Genomic DNA, 24,020 nt, shown 5'->3' on the forward strand with positions numbered 1-24,020 from the left:
AGAACTGTATTAGAGACCACCACTGCTGATGTTCAAGTTACAAATGCTGACTCTGATCCTGTTGTTGATGCAATGCCACATGGTATTTCTGACTCTGCAGGTCCTTCGGGCATTATTCATGATATGCCCAGCAGTTCAAGTGGTAAGAGACCTGAAGTGTTGTTGAGAATGCCGTTTGATGATGACTCAAGTGATGAGGATGAGTTTATTAGCATGAGGGAGATGAAAAGACGATTGGTTGTGCTTGAGCAAGATTCTATTCATAAAGACGCCAAGATTGTCCAACTTGAAGATACTATAGTGAAGAAAGATCAAAAGATTGAACAGCTTCAAGGAGATGTCAGTTTGTTGTTTAATATGGTGTATGATTTACGTGGGAAGTTGGAGAAGAAATTTGGGAATGAATTCTCTGATCCAACAGATGTAGAGAACCGAAGAAAAGCCTTTGATAGAGATGATGCTGAACGTAGTGCTGCTATGGAAAAATACTTTGAAAGGGTGATTGATCCAGTTGCAGAAAAGGAAAAGGCTGAGAGAATCAAGAAGAAAAGGGAGTTTGTTATACTGAAGAACAAGAATCTTAATCCAGATGATGATGATGCTCAAGTAACTCATCATCTAATGGATGTTGGTGAAACTCTCTACGATAAAGTTGGAAATCGATCTGGTGTGGTTAGCTGGGGATTTGATCATGATCGTCGAAGATGGTGGATCAAGAGAAAGGTTGGACCTATGGAGTGGTACAAGAATCCAGCTCAATTTCAGACTTTTACAAAGGTTGATTTGACAAATCTGTCTAATTCACCTTATGTGGATGATAAGCCTGGAGGTCGTGGTTACTTGTTTTACGAGAGATTGAAGAGAGAGGTTCTTCGTGGTTTTCCTTCTATGCATACTGCAGAGTCTCTTGTTAAACCAGCTAAAGGTGTTCGAGATCCATATACAAACAAGCGAATGAAGATTGTTCACTGGCCTGCAACCGACAAGGAGAAAGTGATTCCTTTAGTAAGAAAGATTCCAAAAGGGGCTTTGAAGTCTTTGCATTTTGGGCTTATGATGAACGTCTAGGGCAAGCAGTGATTGTTTGTGATGATGATGTGAATTTCCGCTTGGTGGATCAAGTTGATTTACTGAATCTTGCTTATGAAGATCTAGAGGTGTTAGCTCAGAATCAAATTAGAGCTACTGAGAAATATGAAGAAATTGTTAAAGGATGGACTGCAGCTGTTGCTTCAGCCATTCACATTCGCACAAAAGGCTTTGGTGGGTTAAAAGATCGTCTGGGTGGTGCTCGTGATAGTTGAAGTCTCAAGACTCTCTATGCATAAACCTAGGGGGAGATTGTTGGAACCTTGAGATTTATACATAGAGAAATATGAAAGTTTAGGGTTGTTCATGTATGTTTAACAAATTAGTGTTTTGGGTCGAAAACTATGTATGGGTTATATAAGGTTTCGGTTGGGTTTTATTGGGTTTACGGCCCATAGTGTTTAGTATATAGTAAAACCTCATTAGTTGGTTTGAGGTTGATCAGTTGTGAAGAACTAGGGGGAGCCGAAACCTTGTTGAAGTCTTGTATCTGTCACGAATCAATTAGTGAATGCAAGTTCTGGTTTGTTTTGATCATATTGTTGTTGGTTTCAATTACTAATATACTTGAATCAACTTGTGTTTGATTTCCGCACTTACACAAGTCATAGTTTGATATTATCGAAAGATCCTATTAGGGTTTTACAATTTTATTGACTTTTCAAACTACATGTATTTCAGGGAACTAATGGATCTGGCACGGTATGCACGCATTTTCAAGTTGTGTTTGAATAAAGAAGTCATCCAGGGTTTAGAAGGTGTAACCTCTTCCTGGACGGGTTACATAACTCTAAACCTAGTATTGTTTAAAGTCTTTTGCTAAGTTTTTACGAACTCATTAAATCAAGTCAAGGTTTGTAACTCATTTTGTGATTGATGTTTTAAGACAAGTACAATATGGTATTTTTCTAAACTCTATTAACGGGTGAATATCTCATGTTTTTATCATGTAGCATTGTTATGATTGTTGCTATGGTATTAAGAAGTCACACCAAATAACCCACGCTTCCGCAAAGCCAGGGTGTGACACAAACCCAAGAATCCAATGAGTTAATATAACCTATCCCAAAGAATAACGGGAGGTTAACATGTTTAACTTAACAATACCCCAAGACTCGTGGGCGGTGCATTACTCCTATAGCGCTATAATTGTTAAGGTAGGCTTGTACGAAGTTAATGAGCATATAGACACGAAAAGTTTACATAACATACGAGATTAACAAGCATCATAAAGTTTCATGTTCAACATGGATAGAGAGTGATTCAAATAGTTTCAAGTGTTTCGTGTGTTTATATATAGAATACATGTTGCACCCAAGAGTGTTAAAAGTAAAATGGGTTCGAGTATACTCACAAAATTGCTAAGTCTTCCAATTATCCATGTGTTGACGAGTTAATGAGAACAGGAGATTGAATGTCTTCGGTGATGGAGTTTATGGGAGTGTTTAGAATCAGAATTAGGAATTTAAAGTAGTAAAAGTATATATATATATATATATATATATATATATATATATATATATATGAAAGTAATATCTAAGTTCTAAGAGTTTGTTTAGGACACCATATCAAGTGGTTTCATGGGTCCCAAATCACCCATTGGAATCATAACAAGTACTCAAGAATCTTTGATATGCTAGTTTAGGTTTATGGTGATTAATCATAGCTTGATTAATACCACAAACTCAGCCATGTTTTTATATAATATTAGGTATATGTATAAGGTAATAATATGTCCAAAACTATGCCCAATCAAGTATTGTCATGTAATATCATGTATTGTCAAACCTCATTGTATGATTCACCACTACACACACCATCTTGAAGATGGTGGGAGGGTCATGAATAACAACAAAAGTAAATCTAAACTAACCAGTTATAAAAATGTTCAAATGAAGGAGTGGAACTTAGTTTGGAAAGCCAAAGCTTCCATTTGTTCACACTTCACAAGTCACAAGTTCATCATATAAAAGATAATGTCTTGTGCTTGTTTTCATCATCGATTTGTTATGTATAAACAGAAATAAAATGGGTGTTTGAACCCAAAACTTTGATGGAAATCCCCTAAACACAAACCTACAACCATAGACTAAGTTGTGAGCTTGATGGGAACAAGATTCCATCAAGTTTTCTATCAAAACATGAAGATTTAAAAAGATAAAAATGAGCAGAAAGTTTGTTGTCCTTTGGGCCTCAAAAATGGTGAGGTTTCACCTTAGTTTGCCCAAGCAAACTTGTGAAAACCTTCCTAGAGGTTATCCAAGTGTTTTAGAAGAAATAGAAGAAGAAGTGAGTTAGAACTCACTTTTAACGGCTGAAAGTTTCTGATGTTGATGCTGAAACTCAGCTGTGTTCAAGTGGGTTTTTGAGAGTGTTTGAGGGTTGTAAAAATGGGAAAATGGCTGGAACTAAGTGGGTATTTATAGGAAAAGGATTAGAGTTTAGGTGGGTTGGGCTTTGAATGGGATTAGTGGGCATTTAACATTGAAACAAGACACTAAACCCAGCCCAAAGGCTGTCCGATCGCTGATTATGCCCAGCCCATATTCCTTTTTTTAAACATTATAAGATGTATACTTGCTGAGTATATTATGTATTTAAGATGTGTGAAGTAAATATGTTTTAAGTGAATGAAGTAGATGAAGACATGTGATAGACTAATACGCAACAAACAAGTTTGTATAATAGGTGTTTAGGTACCAATCGAGTGACAAAATACCTTATCATTGAGTGATCAAGCATTTGTATGTATGGATGGTTTGAGATTATGAATACACGATAGTTGTTTGCGAGTTAAACCTTCATTTATGAGAATTATGAATCATGTGTTAAACGAATGTATGTGTCAAGGTCTAAACATGTATAAATAATGTATATAACACATAAAATATCAATTTTAGTACGATCAAAGTCTCGAATTTACAATGGTTCGAAATAAGAAGCGATTACAAAGGAAACGAGTTTCCGAAAATAGAATTACGATACAATCTTTCTAAAAACGGAAGGCTGCGGATAAGCGAAGCGTTACATGAACTGATACGGGATCGAATTCAAGAGTCTAGGATGATTTAATACAAGATTCTGGGTACATTTTTTATTTTCAACAAAATTTATATCTGAATGCCAAGAAAAAAATCAAACTCAACTGCGTATTTAGTTGTTTTTTAATAATTTATAAAATTAAATGGGTTAAATGTTTATAATACTTATATGTGTAGGGTTTGGCCACATATAGCCAAAACCTTACGAACCATAGGAATAGATTTGAGTCATTGATCTTGGAGATTATGATTGTAGGCGCGCCTTGTCCCACCCTCAAATCACATGCGGGGTTTTGCCATGAGGCGCGTGACATTCTAGGATCAAGCCACTAATCATGTTGAACAATTTCAAATTAATTTTAAAACGCTCAACTACCACATTCAACATGAACAATGATATTTGTTTTAAAAGTTTGAAAACGTAAGTTTAAGTTATCAGCGGAAGCAAAGTATAAAATCCAGACATAATGGAAAACCACAATTTTTTAGCTTAAATAATGAAAATAGTTCATTAACACCATGACACTCTCCAAGCTGCCCGTTATGTCATGGGTAGCTAACATATTGTTAAGCAACTAAACATGTAATACTGAAAACTGAAGTAGTAAGTTTTGTACCCTCCGCATCAATGTCTATCTGCATTGATGCAATAGTTGAGGTCAAAGGTTCATGCCCGGCTCCCAGCACAGTGTGAGGTTTTGTCAAACCTAATAGTGCTATCATCTAATACCTCGTTTGCCAACCCGGCAACTAATCGGTATAAAGAGTAAGGACTTTCCAGATAGATGTTCTATTTAGGCCACTATAGACATAAAATTAAACTAGAGTATTTAAGTTGCCATATTCCAGTCCAGGAATATAAGTCTGGTCACAAACTAGAGATAGTGTAATTCCAAAACCGGGAATTGCATGCTTTTAGTAAAGTTATACACTCATTTTAGATTTGCTCAGCTAGAATTTAGTGACCAGATTTAAGTGTGGTCAACAACGTCCTGATATGGATGGCAATGGGTTGGGTTCGGGTCGGGTATTGGTAATCCCATACCTATACCCAATTGTAAAATTGTGTCCCATACCCGACCCAATACCCGTCGGGTATTTGTCGGGTAATTACCCGTCAGGTATCGGGTATACCCATTAGTTTGTTAAAAAAAATATACGTTGGGATTTCCCAAATACATTTCTTTACTATTATAAACAAAAACTGTGCATTACTTACATAAAAGTTTTATCATAAATTAATAATAACTTTAATATACTTATACACTTATATGTATATACTCCACAACATACAAAATATATATATTATATCAAATACATATACTAAAAAAATTTATATTTCACATTATGAACATACGAAAATAAATTACTAATAGAAAAAGGTTAATAAAAATTAAAAAATATAAATTAAAAAATATAAATTAAAAAATTCGGGTATATAGTTTGGGTAAATGGGTATGTGGTTTCGGGCAATCGGGTCGGGTATCACCTAATCCCATACCCGACCCATACCCGCGAAAATTTTTAAAACTAATCCATACCCGGCCAAATACCCATCGGGTATCGGGTATACCCGTCCCATTTGTGTCGGGTTTCAGGTATACCCATTGGACTCGGGTATTTTTGCCATCCCTACATCCTGATATGGTTACCGTTTTATCATTAGATATTGTTCACACAAATCATATTGATTCTACACGTATACTATCACATAATATGCATACATGTTGACACTTTATTGTTCCTTCGCGTGGGTTCATGCATGTGTACAACTCATAAGATGTAACATGTTCAATGATATTCGATTAGACGTCAAGTAAATTAACACTTCATACTAACAAGCAATTGCCCATGTACACATAAACATCATGTTTCAGCAGTTTCAGCTTAACGTCCGTCGTTGAGCTGTTTCCTGATTTTCGTTTAAAATAGTAAACAAACTACAAAAAATACGAATAATGAGACGTGTCATTAGATCCGAAAAGGTTTATGTAATTTTCTCAAAGGATAAATTTTCACAGAAAAATCACCAAAAATCATTTAGCACATAAAGAGCAATTTCGCCACATTCTGTCGTCAATTTACGGTTTAATTTATATAAAATCCCTGTCGATCCGATTGACGAAATTCTAGTTGCAAAATTTAGTTACCTCCTAGAACTATCTACTGTAAAAATTTCAAGTATTAACTCCAACAGTAGATCAAGTTACAACTTTCATAATAGGTTGCAACTTCTGCAGAAAAATGCAGCGTGTAGCTGTGTTTCCGTTTTAATCTTTTAACTAACCTAAACTTGTCAAAAAATTATGAATCCAGTTTGGTTTGAAAGCTATTTTATCAAACTTCGTTTTAGACTTAAGAACCACATGTTTTCTTTATGTTTTGATCAAGTTACAGCCAATACAAGTTGCCATAAAAATCTGCGCAGAAATTGTTTGCTTTTAGATCCTTATAAAAACATGTTTGTGATCATGTTATCATTCTTTTCAACTACTATAACTTCTATAACAGCATGTAATTTATCCCCAAGTTATCATCAAACTCATGTTATAAATTGAAACCCTAGCATCATACATGCATGTATACGCAAACCAGAAATCATCAAACTCATAAACGTAAAGATTCTAATAAACCCTGTGTTTCAATCATCAAGAAATATCAAAACGCAACCATGATTAACGTATAAACAGAAACCATAAATAAGATTAAGATATAATACTGGAAGCGAATAAGATCAAGAGGAAACTTGACGAACAAGAGATTTGAAAGCCTTGTGTGATGCTTCATCGTTTAGAGAGATAAAGCAAGAAAGATCGTAGGTTCTGACTGCGATTAGGGTTTGCATGCTAATATATATACACACGGAACCATTGAAAGAGTCGATGAGGTGGTTTCCAAATTTATATACAGAGAATAGAAGTTCCCATTTTAGTTTAGGAATTTATCCGAGTTTGTGTGTGGGGGTTTAGGAATTCCGAATTTATGGTGTTAGGTTTAAGGGGTCCGGGTTTGTATATGGGGTTTGGGGTGTTCCGAATTTTCAAAGGGGTAGGGTTAGGGCTCCGAATTTATGGAGGTGTGGTGTGGTATTCCGAATTTGTGGTGATGTTTTCATCATATACACATTAAGTCCTTCAACTTTCAATCTTATAACTTGCATAGAAAGTTAGCATTTAACTTCCGAGTTTACAAAACTAGTCCCACTAGTTTATGTTAGCTGGGTGTTATAACCAATGGCGGAACTAGAAGAAAAATTCAGGGGTATCCCAATTTTTTTACCTAGGCTCGTCCATGAGAATTCAGCGGCCCCTTAGGGGCCTTGTGCGGCTTAAAAATGGGCCCTTAGATTTTTCTTTTACCTAACATCATCCATAAGAATTCGAGAGTTGTGTGTGGTGAAACTATTAGTAATAAGATTTTGAAATTATAATATGATATTTTTGAGATAAAATATAATTGAAATTGCGTATTAAGTAGGTATAGATACGTGTGTGGTGAAACTATTTTTATAAATCAAAATTGTTAATCAACCTTTCTTAATCCGTACTTTATTATTCTGTGTCACTCTCTAATAGTGAGAACAAAAAAATTTAATTGTATGTTCCAAATACAATTTTATTTTTACATTCTAAAGCGTATGTTGGTTATCATTATTTTTTTAATGGGTGTACCACACACGAGAGAATGTTAATAATTTTTTTGATAAAACTTTAAATGTAAATTAAAAATTTTATAGATAAAATATTCATATTTTTTTCATGTTTATATAATATTTATTTGCATTTAAACAAAAACAATAATTTAGTAAATTATATTTAAAAACAACTATTTTAATGCTTCTTTCTGCATTAATTTAACTTTTAATATTTTTGTTGCTTAAAAAAGAATCACCAAGTATAAATTGTGAAAAGGTAGGTGCATATCATTTACAAGGAAGCTTTTGTGCAGGTAAATATTAGATAAACAAAGTAAAAAAACAAATAAGTAATTTATACGGTAAATTAACCAAAGTAAATGGTTTAATATAAATCAAAATTTGACTAAATGAACTTCTGACCTGCAGACTTTTGTTTTTCATTCCCAATGCTCATATATTAATATAAGACAACCGGGTATGGGGCTCGTCTGTCAAACGCCGACCACGTAAAACAACAAAACGTGGCGGAAACGTCGGGGAGTGTTGTAACAGAATCATTGTTTCACAACCATGGAATAAATAATTTTGTTTTATTGAATTAATAAACTCATTGTTTTAATACAATCAAATAAGTACAACTATGATCTTTCAAATTTTAAAGTCGCTAAGGCACGAGTCCATCCTATGTATAGCATGCACCAACAATCATCACATAACAGCACCTGAAACATGTGTAAAAATAGGTACGTCAGCATGAAAATGCCTGTGAGATACATAGGTTTTGTTGTAATTAGGATTCATGACTTATAAGTTTAAAGAAAATGTTTTAATAAAAGTAGTCATGATCCTTGTAAAAATGTTTTTGTTTTGTAAACCATATAAAAATCGATAAGAAAACAGTTGATATAAAATAATAATAATACATAGGAAATTAAATAATTAAGTAAAATGAGTTTGTAAAAAAAAATATATTGTTTGAAAAACAATATTTTGATAAAAAGGTTCATAGTATATATAAAAAAATATACTTTGGTTTTAAGAACGTCGAATAAGTAATATATCAAAATATATTTCAGTTTGAAAATCGTTTACCCAAGTGTACTAAATAACGCCAAGGTATGTAATGTGATGAAAACACTTATATATAAGAAGTACCAGCGGCGTATCTACCATGTTTTCATCGCATTACACTCGTCCCGTTACCTAAACACTAACCAAAATCCATTCGTTAAACAAATAGTATATTAAATATACTTTAGTTGTTAAAAATAATAATTTTCAGTAGTATATCAAAAGTATACTTTAGATTTATAAATAACATATTAAACTATGTTTTGGTTTTAGATATAACATATTAAGCTATGTTTTTGGTTTTAGAAATAACATATCAAACTATGTTTTATTAATTTAACAAAATATATGTTGGTTTTGTACAATATCACATATGAGAGCATATCAAACTATACTTTTGGCAGCATAACTAAATATACAAAAATAATGTGATTTAAGAATTCATTCAGACCTAGTGCATCAAAATACACCTTTGAGACTATAGGAATACCACAAAGGCAATCCCTATTTGGATGGAGAAAAATAAATTGGTTTCAGACATTCCATGATAACAGGAATGGGGTGTCAAATCCTATAGCGCTATATCATACTACCAACCGGTCTGGTGAACAAGAATAAGTACTATTCCAAACATTAATTTTATAATCTTTGTAAAATCAGTGTTTAAACTATAAATAATCATTCAGTTTGTTAAAAGATAAGTATTAACATGTATAATCAATTATATTTTGAAATCATGAAAATAACAGATAGGTACACATGCTTCACCCCCAAAATATTTGAAAACAGTAAAAGAGGCGACTATGTACTCACTTGAGAGTACTTAGAAGTCTTGAACTACTACCAAGCAAGCTAGAGGGAGCACGGAATCAAACGGCACCTAGTATAGGTAACTACATAAATAAGCCGGACCTAATTCGGAAGATTGGATAGGATGAGGTCTCGTAAACCAAATGAGTGTGGGAACTCATATGATATGGTTTAACAAGGCCTGCATACTAAAAGGAAACCTAACCTAAGTGCTTACGACCAATTACGACCCGTTTAGGTAGCATACGCTACTTTAACGCGTCGTTCGCGTAAAACGCGTTCGGACCGTCTAACTAGTCCTACGACAAGTATTACATGCCCTAACATACTTAATTATGTTGCATAATTAGTTAAATGACAAAAGTTTGGGTTAAATATGCTTAAATATCAATTATGCATAAAAAGGGTATTTTGGTAATTTTCCTAAGGCATATAAACTACTTATCATACAACTACCTAAACGAAGTGACCATAAGGTATAACCTCGGAAGGTTATTCCCTATACAACTATGGTCACTAAACATGTTTGGTCGGATCCTAAAGATCGACCAAACGGGTCTAGTTCGAAAGTCTAAGCGGTTGTTTAGACCGCTTGACTTACGACTCTACATAAGCACTAAACCTAAAGTGACGAGCTAAATATGCTAAAACATGTTTAGTTAAGTTAGAAAACAGGTTTGGTATCAAAACAAACGGTTTTGATACCTAAAAGTAGTTTGGTTACAAAATACGCGAGAATACGTATTTTGGCCGAAACTACGACTCGTCACTAACCTAAATAACGTGGTAATCAGTAGGTATAGTTACTAGGGACTAAAACCATCGTGATTACACTCACGTTATGAAGTTCAAACGAACTTCATGTTGACCATAAACTATAAACTGGTCAAAGCAGAAAGTCAAACAAAGTTTCACTTTTAAACGAAAAACGCATAAAAGAACGAAGGAAAACTTACAAAGGGTCCAAGCAAGTAAATCTTGATCCAAATAGCTCAGGTATGAAGCAAAGGCTTCAACTTAGAGCACATTAGATCAGATTTGTGTGAATTGCAAGGAATGGAGGTGTGGGTATTTATAGGAAAATCACAACCGTTAGGATCATTCCTCGATAAACGAGCTTCAATCCTAGCCCTCCATGTGTGCCCCTTGTTTTGTGAAACCATGGATGCCCCTAGAATGAGCCCATGGTATCCAAAATACCATTTGCAAGAAGTAAAAACAGGTAGAACAGCTGGAAACAGGCTGGAATTGATTCTGTGCAGATCTTCAAGGGTCTAAAATGATGCCTAAACATAATGGACATGAAACATGCTCAAAAATATGCCGGATGTCGGTTCGTTTGGTCGTACGATCGTGATATTCGCTCATTTACGACGAAATGCGCATGAATGCGAAAAACGATCCAAACTACGCGACGAATGGATTTTTCTTATGCCAAATACTAAAATAAAATATTTTAATGCTTACATAAATTTTTGGATGTCTGGATGTATTCAGAACGCAAGTTATGCGCGAAAATGCAAACTTATGCACTTTTTGACGCTTTTAGTCCCTATTGATCAAGAAAGTTTATTTTAGCATACCGATCCCCTCAAAGCCTATTTCTAAGCTATGTAAAGGATATTTAGGGTATGTTTAACTTATGATCAAGTTTCGGAATGTTCGTTTCTATACAAATCGGTATAGTTTCGCAGTTTGACACAATTAGTCCCTTCGATCGAACAAACTTGATTTCAACACACCAAACCATCCAAGACTTAATTCTAAGTTATGTAAAGGTTATTTAAGGTATGTTAATCCTATTTCACTATTCCGGAGTTTTCGTTGCATTAAACTGGTTATATTTACGCATCGGTGCGCGTATAACCTTCCAGAAAGCGATTTAAAGCTTGAAATCGAACAAGAATTGATATGTGGAAACGATACACATATTTATACAAATACCAAGTATGAAATACAATATTTCATTGGTTTGGTGTTTGTTTAGTGGTTGAAGTGACACAGGTGTCACATCGTCCCAGGGTCGTCCATGGACCGTCCCACACCGCCCCCTAGGGGCCCGTCGCGTCCTCGGCGGCTTCTGCAAGACGGAGGCGACATGGTGGTTGGTTGGCTGCAATTTCATTTGGTGGGCCCTCTCTCTCTCCTTTAGTAATATATTGATTTTTTTTATTAAAAGTGGGTAGTCCTCCACACCCTTGGGTCCTCCTCCCGTGATAACGTAGCGCCTACGTGGCGAGTAGTCTCCAAAGAGACTATCCATTCCATACCCCATGATCTAATTTTATCCTTTTCATTATTTAGTAAAGCACTTCATCTTCTCCATTCTTACAAGGAGCTCTGCAACTTTTTGTCGACCAGGATTTTTTATTTCCAACCGGAAGTTTTCGTTTTATTTTATCTTCATCTACACTCAGGGATATCTTAACATTTACTTAGGGGTATCCCCGATAAATAAAACAAAGATTTAAAGAAAAAATTGCACTTCGCCAAGAAAGTTGAGGAGTATCACGGGCTACCCATCGCCTCCCCTTAGATCCGCCCCTGGTTATAACCTTACACGTATAACGTGTTTGTATGTAAAACCCACATGTGTAATTTGCATGCAAGTACGTAAGCGCAAGAAAGTCGTGAAGATTTAACTAGGCAGGTTAACGGTAATAACCTGAAAATGCGAGTTGCCACACGCTGATGTGTGAAAATGTGTATATTAAATTCGAACAAGTTTTAAAAATGGAATCACAACCTAAACCACACACAATCGGCAAGTGCACCGGTCGCAGTGTAGTGTAGATGGCAAGACCGGATATCAATCCATGGACACTATATGCAAACTCTAGATAATGAACCTCTATCGAATAAGTAGTCAAATTTTTAGATTTGTTTTGAGTGATTTTAAATAATTAATTAATAACTAAAATAAGCAAGAAAACGTAGGAACCAAAACAGACAAACGAAGCAAACACGCGAGCAAAATGTGATCAAATATATATGAGATAAAGGCTACCTAGGTGTCGAATCCTTAGAATCATGCAATGCTAATGTGACAATGATAACGGTTAAATATCTATTTCCCTCGATTGACCCCCCGCTAGAGATGTCCCAAACAAGAAAGCAAGACTAAATGTGAAGTGCTAGAACGAACCGGCTCGAGCTATCGATACCAAGTCCTACAAAAATAGAATCCTATTGACCTCAGAGACAGTTATGTTAAGAGAAGATCCCAAAATCGCAAAGCAAACCCAACTTTGATAATTGAAATCCTAGGAAACCCTAATTACGATGCAATAAAAGAGCCCGAGCTATCGGTCACCCAATCTACCCACCAATAATTAGCTAATAACCTAGCTCACCCTAATTGTCTTTCGAGTCACAAGATGAGGATGCAAGTTTTAATATCGTGATTTTAATTATTAGTCAACTTGGTCAATTTCTCAACACAATACCTAACCCGAAAATCTTAAGATAACCGAATTAGATTAAATTCAAAGTCTAGGGGGAATTTCTTCGTGCCTAAACTGCTGAATTTATTGACTAATAAAACAATCAAAGTATACCAACATGCAATATCAAGATCAATATCAAAGCAAAGTTATGTAAATCACATCAAATAACCGAAAACATGTCACAAACGCATTACAATCTTCTAGTTCATCAAAACCTAGGTAGTTGTGAAGTTTAGCTACTCATAATATTCAATAAATCAACAAAACAAGGTCTGAAAACAACTGAATTCATAGTTCAAGACGAAAAGAAACCGAAAAACTAATGTTTAACGAACCCGAAACGCTCCAAACTCGAACCGAAAGCTTCCACGACTCTTGCACAGCTTCAAGATGCCTCACAATCGCCCAAGAATGCTCCAATGCCGCCTGTGTTGCGTGAATGCCCCCAACCCTAATCGGTTGCCTTGGTTTTATAATTTTTTTACGAAATACGATCACCTTACGAACCGTATGGTGAAGGCCTTGCGGTCCGTAAGCTACTAGGTCAATCCGGGTGCGCGTCCCCTCCTTGCGGACCGTAAAGACCAGGTCTTACGGTCCGTAAAGGGTCCTGTACAGCATTATTTTATTTTTTTCCTTGCTTTTCCGACACGTCTTTCCGTGTTCCTTTCGCTGCACCATTTTTCTTCCGTTTTCACCGCGAAATTAGCAGGTTCATCATCAATTCCTGCAAATCCATAATTTAAACAATTAAGTATCCAAATCGTGAGAAACCACATCCAAAATCATCAGAATGTAAGGAATTCGATACGAAAAATATATATAGTTATAAACATATCAAACATCCCCACACTTAACCTTTTGCTTGTCCCTAAGCAAAATCCTAAGCAGCATGTCCAACTTAAACACTTTAACAAGAACACAAATCTCGAACAAGTTATAACGCGAACCACGAAGTCATCCACCACAAAAGTTTCGCAAGACTTACAACGTTCAAAAGGTGACGAATCATAACATTTAAATGAAAACGGGCCTACCTAATCAAGCTTTTCTTACCTTCGAGCAACCAATCATGCAATGTCAATACCCCTCACAATATCCCTCATCTCTCGGCTGATAAATATGTTATTTTGAGTGAACTTTCAAAACCAAACTATGAAGCACACTATTATAAGCTTGTACGCCAATCAGAATTCCACCTATTTGTTAAGATTTAACACGGATCAAGAGGACTTTATTGGGTAGGTAAGGGCTAAGGGTAGGTATTTTATTTTATTTTTTTTCGGAAATAATGGGCTAAACACATAATCACAAAATAAACCGGATAAACACGAAACAAATACTACATATTGGTCATTTTGACCCACAACTTTATTCTATTTTTTTTCTTTTTTTTTCTTTTTTTTTTCATTTCCATACTCTTTTTCTTCTTTTTTTCTTTTTTTTTTCGTTTTTTTCCTTATATAATAATCACATAACACGATCCGGCTATCAAATCACAAACGGGTAACAAACGAATGGCTAGGCTCAAAGTGGTGTATCTAGGGGTAATGATGAAACAGGTCAAACACAAAGGTAACACAAACAAGGTGATCCTAATGCCTCTATCATATCCATGCCAAATCCTAACTGAAGGTCTCAAACTGTATCAAAACGCACAAGTTCTAAAGTAATGCAACAAAGTCGGTAAACACACATGAAACGAAAATAGTGAACATATAAATATGAACATGTAAAGGCTCAAATCTCACTATCATGTGGTAAATAAGGGCTACCGATATCGACAATGCGCAACTAATTAACTCTCCGGCTCCATCCACTATCCTAGGCATCCCAAACCCTTTTACTTCCCAAAAACCGATTCAGTCAACCTACTGTCCCGCAACTTAAAGAAACACGTGCTTTCCAACTCGCAGATTCGACAATTAAACCGTTTTTGACCGACGTTTTGAAAAAGTTCTTGTTTTCTACGCGCTAAAGACCGGGACTCACAAAACCAACTCTTTTTTTTCGATTTTTTAATTTTTTTAATTTTTTATTTTTTTTAAGGTATTTACAGACTCATTTTACAAAATTCCCCCATCCCCACACTTAAAAGACACATTGTCCCCAATGTGAACAAAAAGGAAATAAACAAAGAATATACAACAACAACAATCAGGAAGAGTGAAACTGAAACTCCCCTGACATGCTCGATACACTGCTCGTAGATGGAGAAACCGTTCAGCTACGTGATTCAACAATCATAGTATAACCTGTATAATGAAACTGCACGGCTATAAGCAATAAATCAAACATAACCATAATATACAATAAAATATACAAAGTACAAGTACAACAACAAAACCCAACCGGTTACCCTTACAATTTCCCCGAATATATGTATCAAGTACAGACCATGATCACAAAAACAAAAATAAAGGGAAAAGTACAAAGGTAACCCAAAAATCTCGACTCTGAGGTTGTCTACTGCAGATCTGGTGGTGGCGGCTGATCCTGTGGAGGGATGTGAAAATGATCAATGATGCGCTGAAGCATCGTCTTGATCTCTGCCTGTGTATCTATCACCCCATCTACAGACTGCTCTAAACTATCCAACCTCTCCTCCACTGTCCTCGCTGCTCTAGGGGCTCCAGCACCCCTAACCCGAGCTCTCTCCCTATCACCATGCCTAAAACGTGGTGCTACCACCGGGACCTCCTCCTGTGCCTCACCTCCGGCCGCAATACCCAACTGCACGGCCCTCGGCTCAAGAAATCTTGGCGGATCGCCCGGTGCCAACAACTGTATCATCTGTCTCATGTCACTCAACCTATGCAGTGACCCGACAGGCTCCTCATGCAACCATCTTGGTGGGAAATCCTGATACACACCCAAGCTCTCAGCAAGTACACTGATATATGAACCCATGCAGATCCTGGAGTCTGTACCGCGTCCTCGAGCTCTATCAAAGGCGTGAAGTAAGAAAACTGCTGAATTGGCCTCCTGGCCCTCCACCATGCAATATAACGCAAACAGATCATGATATGTAACTTTCTCGAGACTCATGTATCGAGAAAGTATGGTGCAAGCTAGAATCCGATATAGAAAGCGAATGACCGGATCTCTGATCTGTGAGGCTGGAATCCCTGAAACCCACGCACCATCTCCTATAGTGGACCAAAAAGCCGTCAGCTGTGTCGTAGTGACACACTGAGGTAACTCTGCATCTGTCCATCCCATCAAACTCTCCGTGAAGATAGGTTGCGTGGTCTCTTCCAATGTATACAAACCCGCATGGACGGCGAACTGAGCGATGGACAGTATGTGTGTCTGTCGTCCAAGGGCGAAACTGACTGCTGCAGGCTCAGCAATGTGAACATGATGTAGCCTGAAGGTGGCGTGAAACTCCAGCACAAGCTCATGATGATACGCTCTCCTCTCGTCTAACAACCTCCTCCAGCGAGGTGTGATCAACTCCTCGAGTCTCACACGAACGCCCATGCGCCCCATCAAACCCCAATCCAGTACTCTAGCTCGGTGATAGCGCAAACCGAGATACCTCTGTAAAGCTGTGTACTCATCTGAATCTGGGTGAAACTGCAGCAGTGTGTGCCCCTCCTCCGGTGGGAGATCAGCTGGCGGTGGTATCGCTGCAAACGGATCAGGCATCTGCGGATCCTCAGAATATCGGATCACTCTAGCAGGACGCTCAGGCGGCGGCTGTGGTACTGGAGTGCGTGAAGGACGTCCTCGCTTGCGAGACGACTGTGCTGACGACGAAGATGCCATACCTGCACTCATTTACAATAGTGAGAAATACAAGATAAATAATACAAGACACCGCCCCCAACACGTTTTTCGATGCATTTTTAATTTAATTTTTTTTATTTTTTTTTTACAATTAAAGTAAACGAAATAAATGAATGAAACGGAAAGCGAAAAGATATATTTTTGGTGTGCTGGGGGTGGTAGTTGCGGTCGTATAGCATTTCGTTCGCGGCCGCAACAAATAAATATACAACAAAAATTAGAAATTTCGGCATGCCCCCGACGTATTTACAAGAACCAACCGTCCTCGCCCGAATGGAGATTGAGTACGGGCGAGGCGATCGCAATCCTGCAAATAAAACACAATAGCAATGTTGCACTTTAATGTATATTAATTCAAAGTTCAAGTGCACTGTATAGGACGCATCCGACGCAAATTAAACAACATACAACAACAAACAAAACGCCTAAACTAAGACTGAAACGACTCAAAAGATACAAGACCCGTTAAAACGACATAACCTACTCTCGATCCGACAAAGAATAAACTTTACAAAACTTTACACAAACTCGAGATGAGTCGACATGACTAAATGACTCGACAATCACCATGACACAGGACTTGACAATCCTGACTTACCATACAACCAAACCGACACGACACAGACACGACCTAACGACACAACCCAAACCTGCTAAAACCCCCAACTGAGATGACCCGACAACCACATGACAGAACCCGACACGAGAAACTGACTCGACACTTGAAGCAACTCAGACAAAACAAACCAAAATGCACAGACTCATGTACTGTTTTAACAGACAGAATTACAATATACATACCTGAACTGTTGATTGAGTGCGGAAATCGAGGTGAACAGTGGTTGGTAGACGGTGCCCGATAGCTCGGTGGATGGTGAAGCTGGTCGGCGGTGGTAAGGGGCGGAGATGGTGGCGGTTGTGCGGCTGGAGGCGGGTGATGGTGGGCTATCGGTGGTGGCAGTTGGTTGTGTGAAGGTGGAGAGTGGGTGGAGTGGTGCGGCGGTGAAGATGGTGAATGGAGATGGTGGCTAATGGCGGTGGTAATGGCGAGGAAAAATCGGGGTGGTTGTGGTATTGAAGGCGGTGGTGAGCAGGCGGTGGTAATGTTTGAAATGGGGAAGACGACCCCAAATTGGGGTTTTATTTTTTTTGGACCTGCGAAGAGCTTACGGACCGTATAGGGACCCCTTTGCGGTCCGTAAAGTGTACCAAAGCAGATTTTTTTTTTCACATATTTATTATGATTATTATTTTTATTATTATTAAATTCGAAAACCCTAAACTTACCTCATTCTCAAAACTTCACCCGCTCGCCTCTGTTCGGTTTTCTCCACCTGTGAACTACGCATCTCGACAAACAGATCAGTACGTTCGACTCAAAACAGACTCTAATAGACTCAAAATACACAAAATAAAATACACAAATAATGGTACAAACTATACAACTCGGGAAACCCCGAGTGTACGAAACAAACTCTCAGGTGCTCAAAACCGGGAGGTCGATCACCTCCTCCTCTCGATCCTCTGTCGGTCCCTTGACAAAATGCTTCAATCGATGCCCATTGACCTTGAACCTTTGACCGTCTTCATTCTCAACCTCTATCGTTCCGTACGGGACCACAAACGGTCCATGCCAACGCGATCTCAACTTTCCCGGGAACAGCTTCAACCGGGAATTGTATAGCAACACTTTCTCCCCACACTTGAACTCTTTCACCTGCTTCAAGTGTTTGTCGTGCAACGCCTTTGTACGCTCTTTATATGCCCACGACTTCTCATACGCCTCATCGCGTAACTCCTCTAACTCGTGAAGTTGAAGAAACCGGTTCTTGCCCGCAGCTGGCAAGTCAAGATTGACTGCCTTCAATGCCCAGTATGCACGATGCTCTAGCTCCACCGGTAGATGACACGCTTTCCCATAAACTATCCTAAAGGGTGTGGTCCCAATAGGCGTCCTATAAGCAGTACGGAAAGCCCACAGAGCGTCATCTAACTTCTCGGACCAATCAATGCGACTGTTTCCGACAGTTTTCTCCAAGATCCTCTTAATCCCCCTATTTGAATTTTCCACCTGCCCACTCGTTTGTGGATGATAGGCCGTTGAAAGCCGATGGGTTACCCCGTAGCGTTTCAAGACCTTCTCCATCTGTGAATTGCAAAAGTGGGTGCCTCGATCAGATATCAAGGACTTCGGTGTCCCGAACCTAGCAAACAACCTCCTCAAAAATCTCACAACAACCCTCGCGTCATTCGTAGGCAAGGCCTCTGCCTCCACCCACTTAGAAACATAATCCACTGTGACGAGGATGTATCGGTTCCCCCTCGACATGGGGAACGGACCCATAAAATCGATACCCCATATATCAAAGACCTCAACCACCTGAATGGGGTTTTGGGGCATCTCATTACGGGATGAGATATTTCATGTCCTCTGACAGGCATCACAGCTTCGCACAAACTCATGTGCGTCCCTAAAGATGGTCGGCCAATAAAAACCCGCATCAAACACGCGTTTGGCGGTATAAGCAGCACCATAATGGCCACCAGTCGGTCCCTCATGACAATGTCGCAGAATGCTGCGAGACTCGAACCCAAACACACATCTCCTAATAACCTGGTCTGCACCGATCCTAAACAAGTACAGATCCTCCCAAATGTAGTGCTTGACATCCGCAAAGAATTTCTTCTTTTGCTAATACGTCATGCCCTCCACAAGGTCACCTGTAGACAGGTAATTCGCCAGATCAGCGAACCAGGGAAAACCCTCTTCGTGGGCTTTCAAAAACATCAACGCCTCATGGGGAAACTCATCCCCAATCCTGTCCTCCCAAGTCTTCTCTATCTCGGGGCTCTCTAATCTCGACAGATGATCAGCAGCAACGTTCTCAGCCCCCTTCTTGTCCCTAATCTCTAGATCAAACTCCTGAAGCAGCAAAATCCATCGAATAAGCCTAGGCTTCGCATCCTTCTTTGCAAACAAGTAACGAAGAGCCGCATGATCTGTGAAAATAACAGTCTTCGATAGCACAAGATAGGAACGGAATTTGTCGCACGCGAATACGACTGCCAGCAACTCCTTCTCCGTCGTGGTGTAGTTTTCTTGGGCGTCGTTTAGGGTCTTGCTAGCGTAGTAAATGGGATGAAAGTGTTTCTCCCTACGCTGCCCTAGAACGGCCCCAACAGCAAAGTCGCTGGCATCGCACATGATCTCAAATGGGAGGCTCCAATCGGGAGCAATCAGAATGGGAGCACTTACTAACCTCTCCCTAATCAACTCAAAGGCCCTCAAACACTCATCGTCGAATACGAATGGCCTATTCTTCTCTAGCAGCTGGGTCATCGGGCGAGCAATCTTCGAAAAGTCGCAGATGAAACGGCGGTCGAATCCCGCATGACCCAAGAAACTCCGAATTGATTCACAGAAGTAGGCGGCGGGAGCTTGGAAATAACATCAACCTTCGCTTGATCAACCTCAAGCCCCGCCTGTGAAATCTTGTGCCCTAGCACAATTCCCTCTCGAACCATGAAATGACACTTCTCCCAGTTAAGCATCAGGTTCGTCTCCTCACATCGAGTAAGCACACGCTCGAGATTACGCAGACAGTGATCGAAGGAACTCCCAAATACAGAAAAGTCATCCATGAACACCTCCATGGAGTCCTCGATCAACTCGTGAAAGATCGTCACCATACAGCGCTGAAATGTGGCTGGAGCGTTACATAACCCAAATGGCATGCGTCGATACGCGAAGGTGCCAAAAGGGCATGTAAATGTGGTCTTTTCCTGATCCTATGGTGCAATAGGGATCTGGAAATAACCTGAGTATCCATCAAGAAAGCAATAGAACTGCTGTCCTAACAGTCGCTCCAGCATCTGGTCAATGAATGGCAAAGGAAAGTGATCCTTGCGCGTGGCATCGTTGAGTCTGCGATAATCTATGCAAACTCGCCAGCCGGTGACGGTCCGGGTGGGTATCAACTCATTCCTATCGTTGACGACCACTGTCACACCCCCCTTCTTGGGGACCACCTGGACGGGACTCACCCATGCAGAGTCCGAAATCGGGTAAATCAGTCCTGCATCCAGCAACTTAATCACCTCTTTCTTCACAACCTCCTGCATATTAGGGTTTAGCCTTCTCTGAGGCTGAACCACCGGCTTGAACTCCTCTTCCATCAAGATCTTGTGCATGCAAAATGAAGGGTTAATACCCTTGATGTCCATCAGCTTCCACGCAATAGCCTGCCTATGCTCTCTCAAAACACTCATCAGCTTCTTCTTCTCCTCCTCCGTCAATCCAGCAGAAATGATGACGGGTAACTGCGATCCCTCGCCCAAGAATGCGTACTCCAGATGAGATGGCAACTCCTTCAACTTCAGGGGCGGGGGTACCTCAACAGACGGTTTCTCCTTCGGTGTCTCCTCCTCACCTATAACCTCAAACACCTCGAATCTAGGGGAAGGCTCGGTAGCCTGCAACAGAGGGTCCTGCTCAACATCTAACTCAGTGACCTCACTCCCCTGATCATCCATACTCACATCCTGCGTATCAGACGCATCTCTACCACAAATCTCGCTGAGAAGACCACCCACATGTGACATGAGAGTATCAATAAAGTAAAGGGTGTCATCATGCTGACGGGTGTGCCTCATCGAATGTTGGATATCAAAAGTGACCTCATCCTTATCGACACGGAGAGTCAACTTGCCATCAAATACGTCAATGACTGCTTGTGCAGTGGCAAGGAATGGACGGCCCAAGATCAACGGGACCTCAGAGTCCTCATCCATGTCGAGAATGACAAAGTCAACTGGGAACACGAACTTGTCGACTTTCACCAACATGTTCTCCACGATGCCCCTCGGATACTTCACCGATCGATCGGCGAGCTGAATACTCATGCGCGTAGGGGAAGGCTCTCCTAGGTCAAGCTTAGCGAATATGGAATAGGGCATGAGATTTATGCTAGCACCTAGGTCAGCAAGCGCATTGCTGACAGTAAGATTCCCAATCAGACATGGGATGGTAAAGGTACCAGGATCAGTCATTTTCTTTGGCAGCTTGTTCTGCACGACAGCAGAACACTCCTCACTCAGGGTGATAGTCGAAAGATCCTCTAATTTCTTCTTATTCGTAAGAAGATCCTTCAAAAACTTCGCATACTTCGGCATCTTCGCCAAAGCCTCGACGAGCGGGATGTTCACGTGTAACTTCTTCAGCATCTCCATGAAACGACCATACTACTCCGCGTCCTTACCCTTCACTAACCTACCAGGGTAAGGGGGTGTCGGCTTATACACCCTCATCGGCTCCTTCTCTGCATCCTTCTTCTCTCCTGGAGACCCGCTGGACTGTGCTATACTTGCTGGGCGCAGCCTAGGGTGCACTTTGCCAGCAGGGGTCTCCATCTCAATCTCCTCGTCGACCTCTGGGTCCTCATCGACTACCGGCTCGACCTCTACAGCTCCTCGACCACTCCTCGTAGTAACAGCCTTTGTAGTGGCATTTGGATTACCCTCAGTGCTACTAGGGAGACCACCAGGAGGTCTCTGACTCAACTTCTCTGACATCGCACCTACAGTCCTCTCAAGATTCTAGAAAGCCATGCTCTGATTCTTCATGAAAGTCTCATGCTCCAAGAATCGCGACTGGTTCTTCTGATGTCGTGCCTCCTCTCTGGTCATGAACTGAGTCAGTAACTGTGTCTGCTTAACCAGGGTCTCTTGATTCTGCTTCATTGTCTCATGGTTCTGCCTCAGCATCTCCTCCAACGTGGGGTTATTATTCGTACCCGAACTCGATCCTGCTCCTGCGTCTTGAAACAAGTTCTGACGCTGCTGAAACCCCGGTGGGTTGTTGTTCTTCCAACTGAAATTCGGGTGGTTCCTCCAATTCGAATTGTAACGCTCCCCGAAATTTCCTTGATTTCGATTACCCACAAACTCTACCTGCTCTGGTGTCTCAGTAGGAGCAATAGGACACACGGTCGTGTCATGCCTACCAGTGCATATCTCGCATAGCTGCTCCTTCTGTACCTTCATATCACCCACCTGCTGTTTCAAAGCGTCAATCTGTGCTTGCATCCTGGTGACCTCATCGACCTTGTGCACTCCTCTATGTGTAGTGGATGAATCTCTAGACTCAGGAAACTCGTAGCTACTCATCGCTATATCCTCGAACATATCCATGCACTCATCTGGTGTCTTGGCGGTCAGCAGATTGCCACCGTAAGTAGTATTCAGCATATTCCTCGTAGTGGGCGTCACTCCATGATAGAATCTCTCAACTAAAGCCCAATCCTCAAATCCGTGATGAGGACACTTGAGTAGTAACTCCTTGAAACGCTCCCATGTCTCGTAGAATGAATCTCCCTCCTTTTGGCGAAACTCTTGGATCAGGCTCCTCAGACGAGCGGTTTTGGAAGGAGGGAAATACTTACCTAAGAATTTTTCTTTCATATCGGCCCAGGTAGTAATGGATCCCGCAGGGAGGGATTCCAACCAAGCATGAGCACGGTCAGCGAGCGAGAATGGGAATAGGCGCAGCTTGCAGGCATCCTCGGTGACACCTTGCTCCTGGAACGTATCGCAGATAGCTGAAAAGCGCGAGAGATGGACATTCAGGTCCTCAGAAGGTAGTCCATGAAATTGGATGGTGTTCGTAACCATCGTGATGATCTGGGGTGGAATCTGCCAGCGATTAACCCCGATAGCGGGTCGGGTAATGCTGGATCGAGCATTGGCCGCGTTCGTCCTGGCGTAGTCAGCGACGACTCTCCTAGCAGGGGGATCGGCATCACCCATAGTGAAAGCAGAAGATGGAATGTGTACCTGACTAGCTCGGAAAGTGCGAAGGCGCTCGTGGAAATCTCGCTCGGGCTCAGACGAAGCAGCAAACGAAGGTGGCCCCTGTGAACGAGTGTGGTGCATATAATGAAAAAGATTACTTAACTAAATACTAAAGCAAATCTAACCCTAAAGGCACAAATTGCAAGCAAAAGGCACCTAAAGGCAATGGAAATCTACGAAAGCAAGTAAACGACTAAATAGACGACTCGGGTCGTTCTCTAAAGTGCTAGTGTCCCCGGCAACGGCGCCAAAAACTTGATGTGTGAAAATGTGTATATTAAATTC

At 40.0% G+C, this 24,020-nt stretch overlaps 1 non-coding gene across 1 annotated transcript; it reads left to right on the forward strand.

Annotated features, from left to right (window-relative positions):
- The first annotated feature begins 23,190 nt into the window (after positions 1-23,190).
- Positions 23,191-23,297, forward strand: LOC118489845. Its single transcript, XR_004887858.1, has one exon. It is a non-coding gene; the product is annotated as a small nucleolar RNA R71 (small nucleolar RNA).
- Positions 23,298-24,020: the final 723 nt, after the last annotated feature.

Source organism: Helianthus annuus, chromosome 2 (assembly GCF_002127325.2).
Source record: "Helianthus annuus cultivar XRQ/B chromosome 2, HanXRQr2.0-SUNRISE, whole genome shotgun sequence".
NCBI lineage: Eukaryota > Viridiplantae > Streptophyta > Magnoliopsida > Asterales > Asteraceae > Helianthus > Helianthus annuus.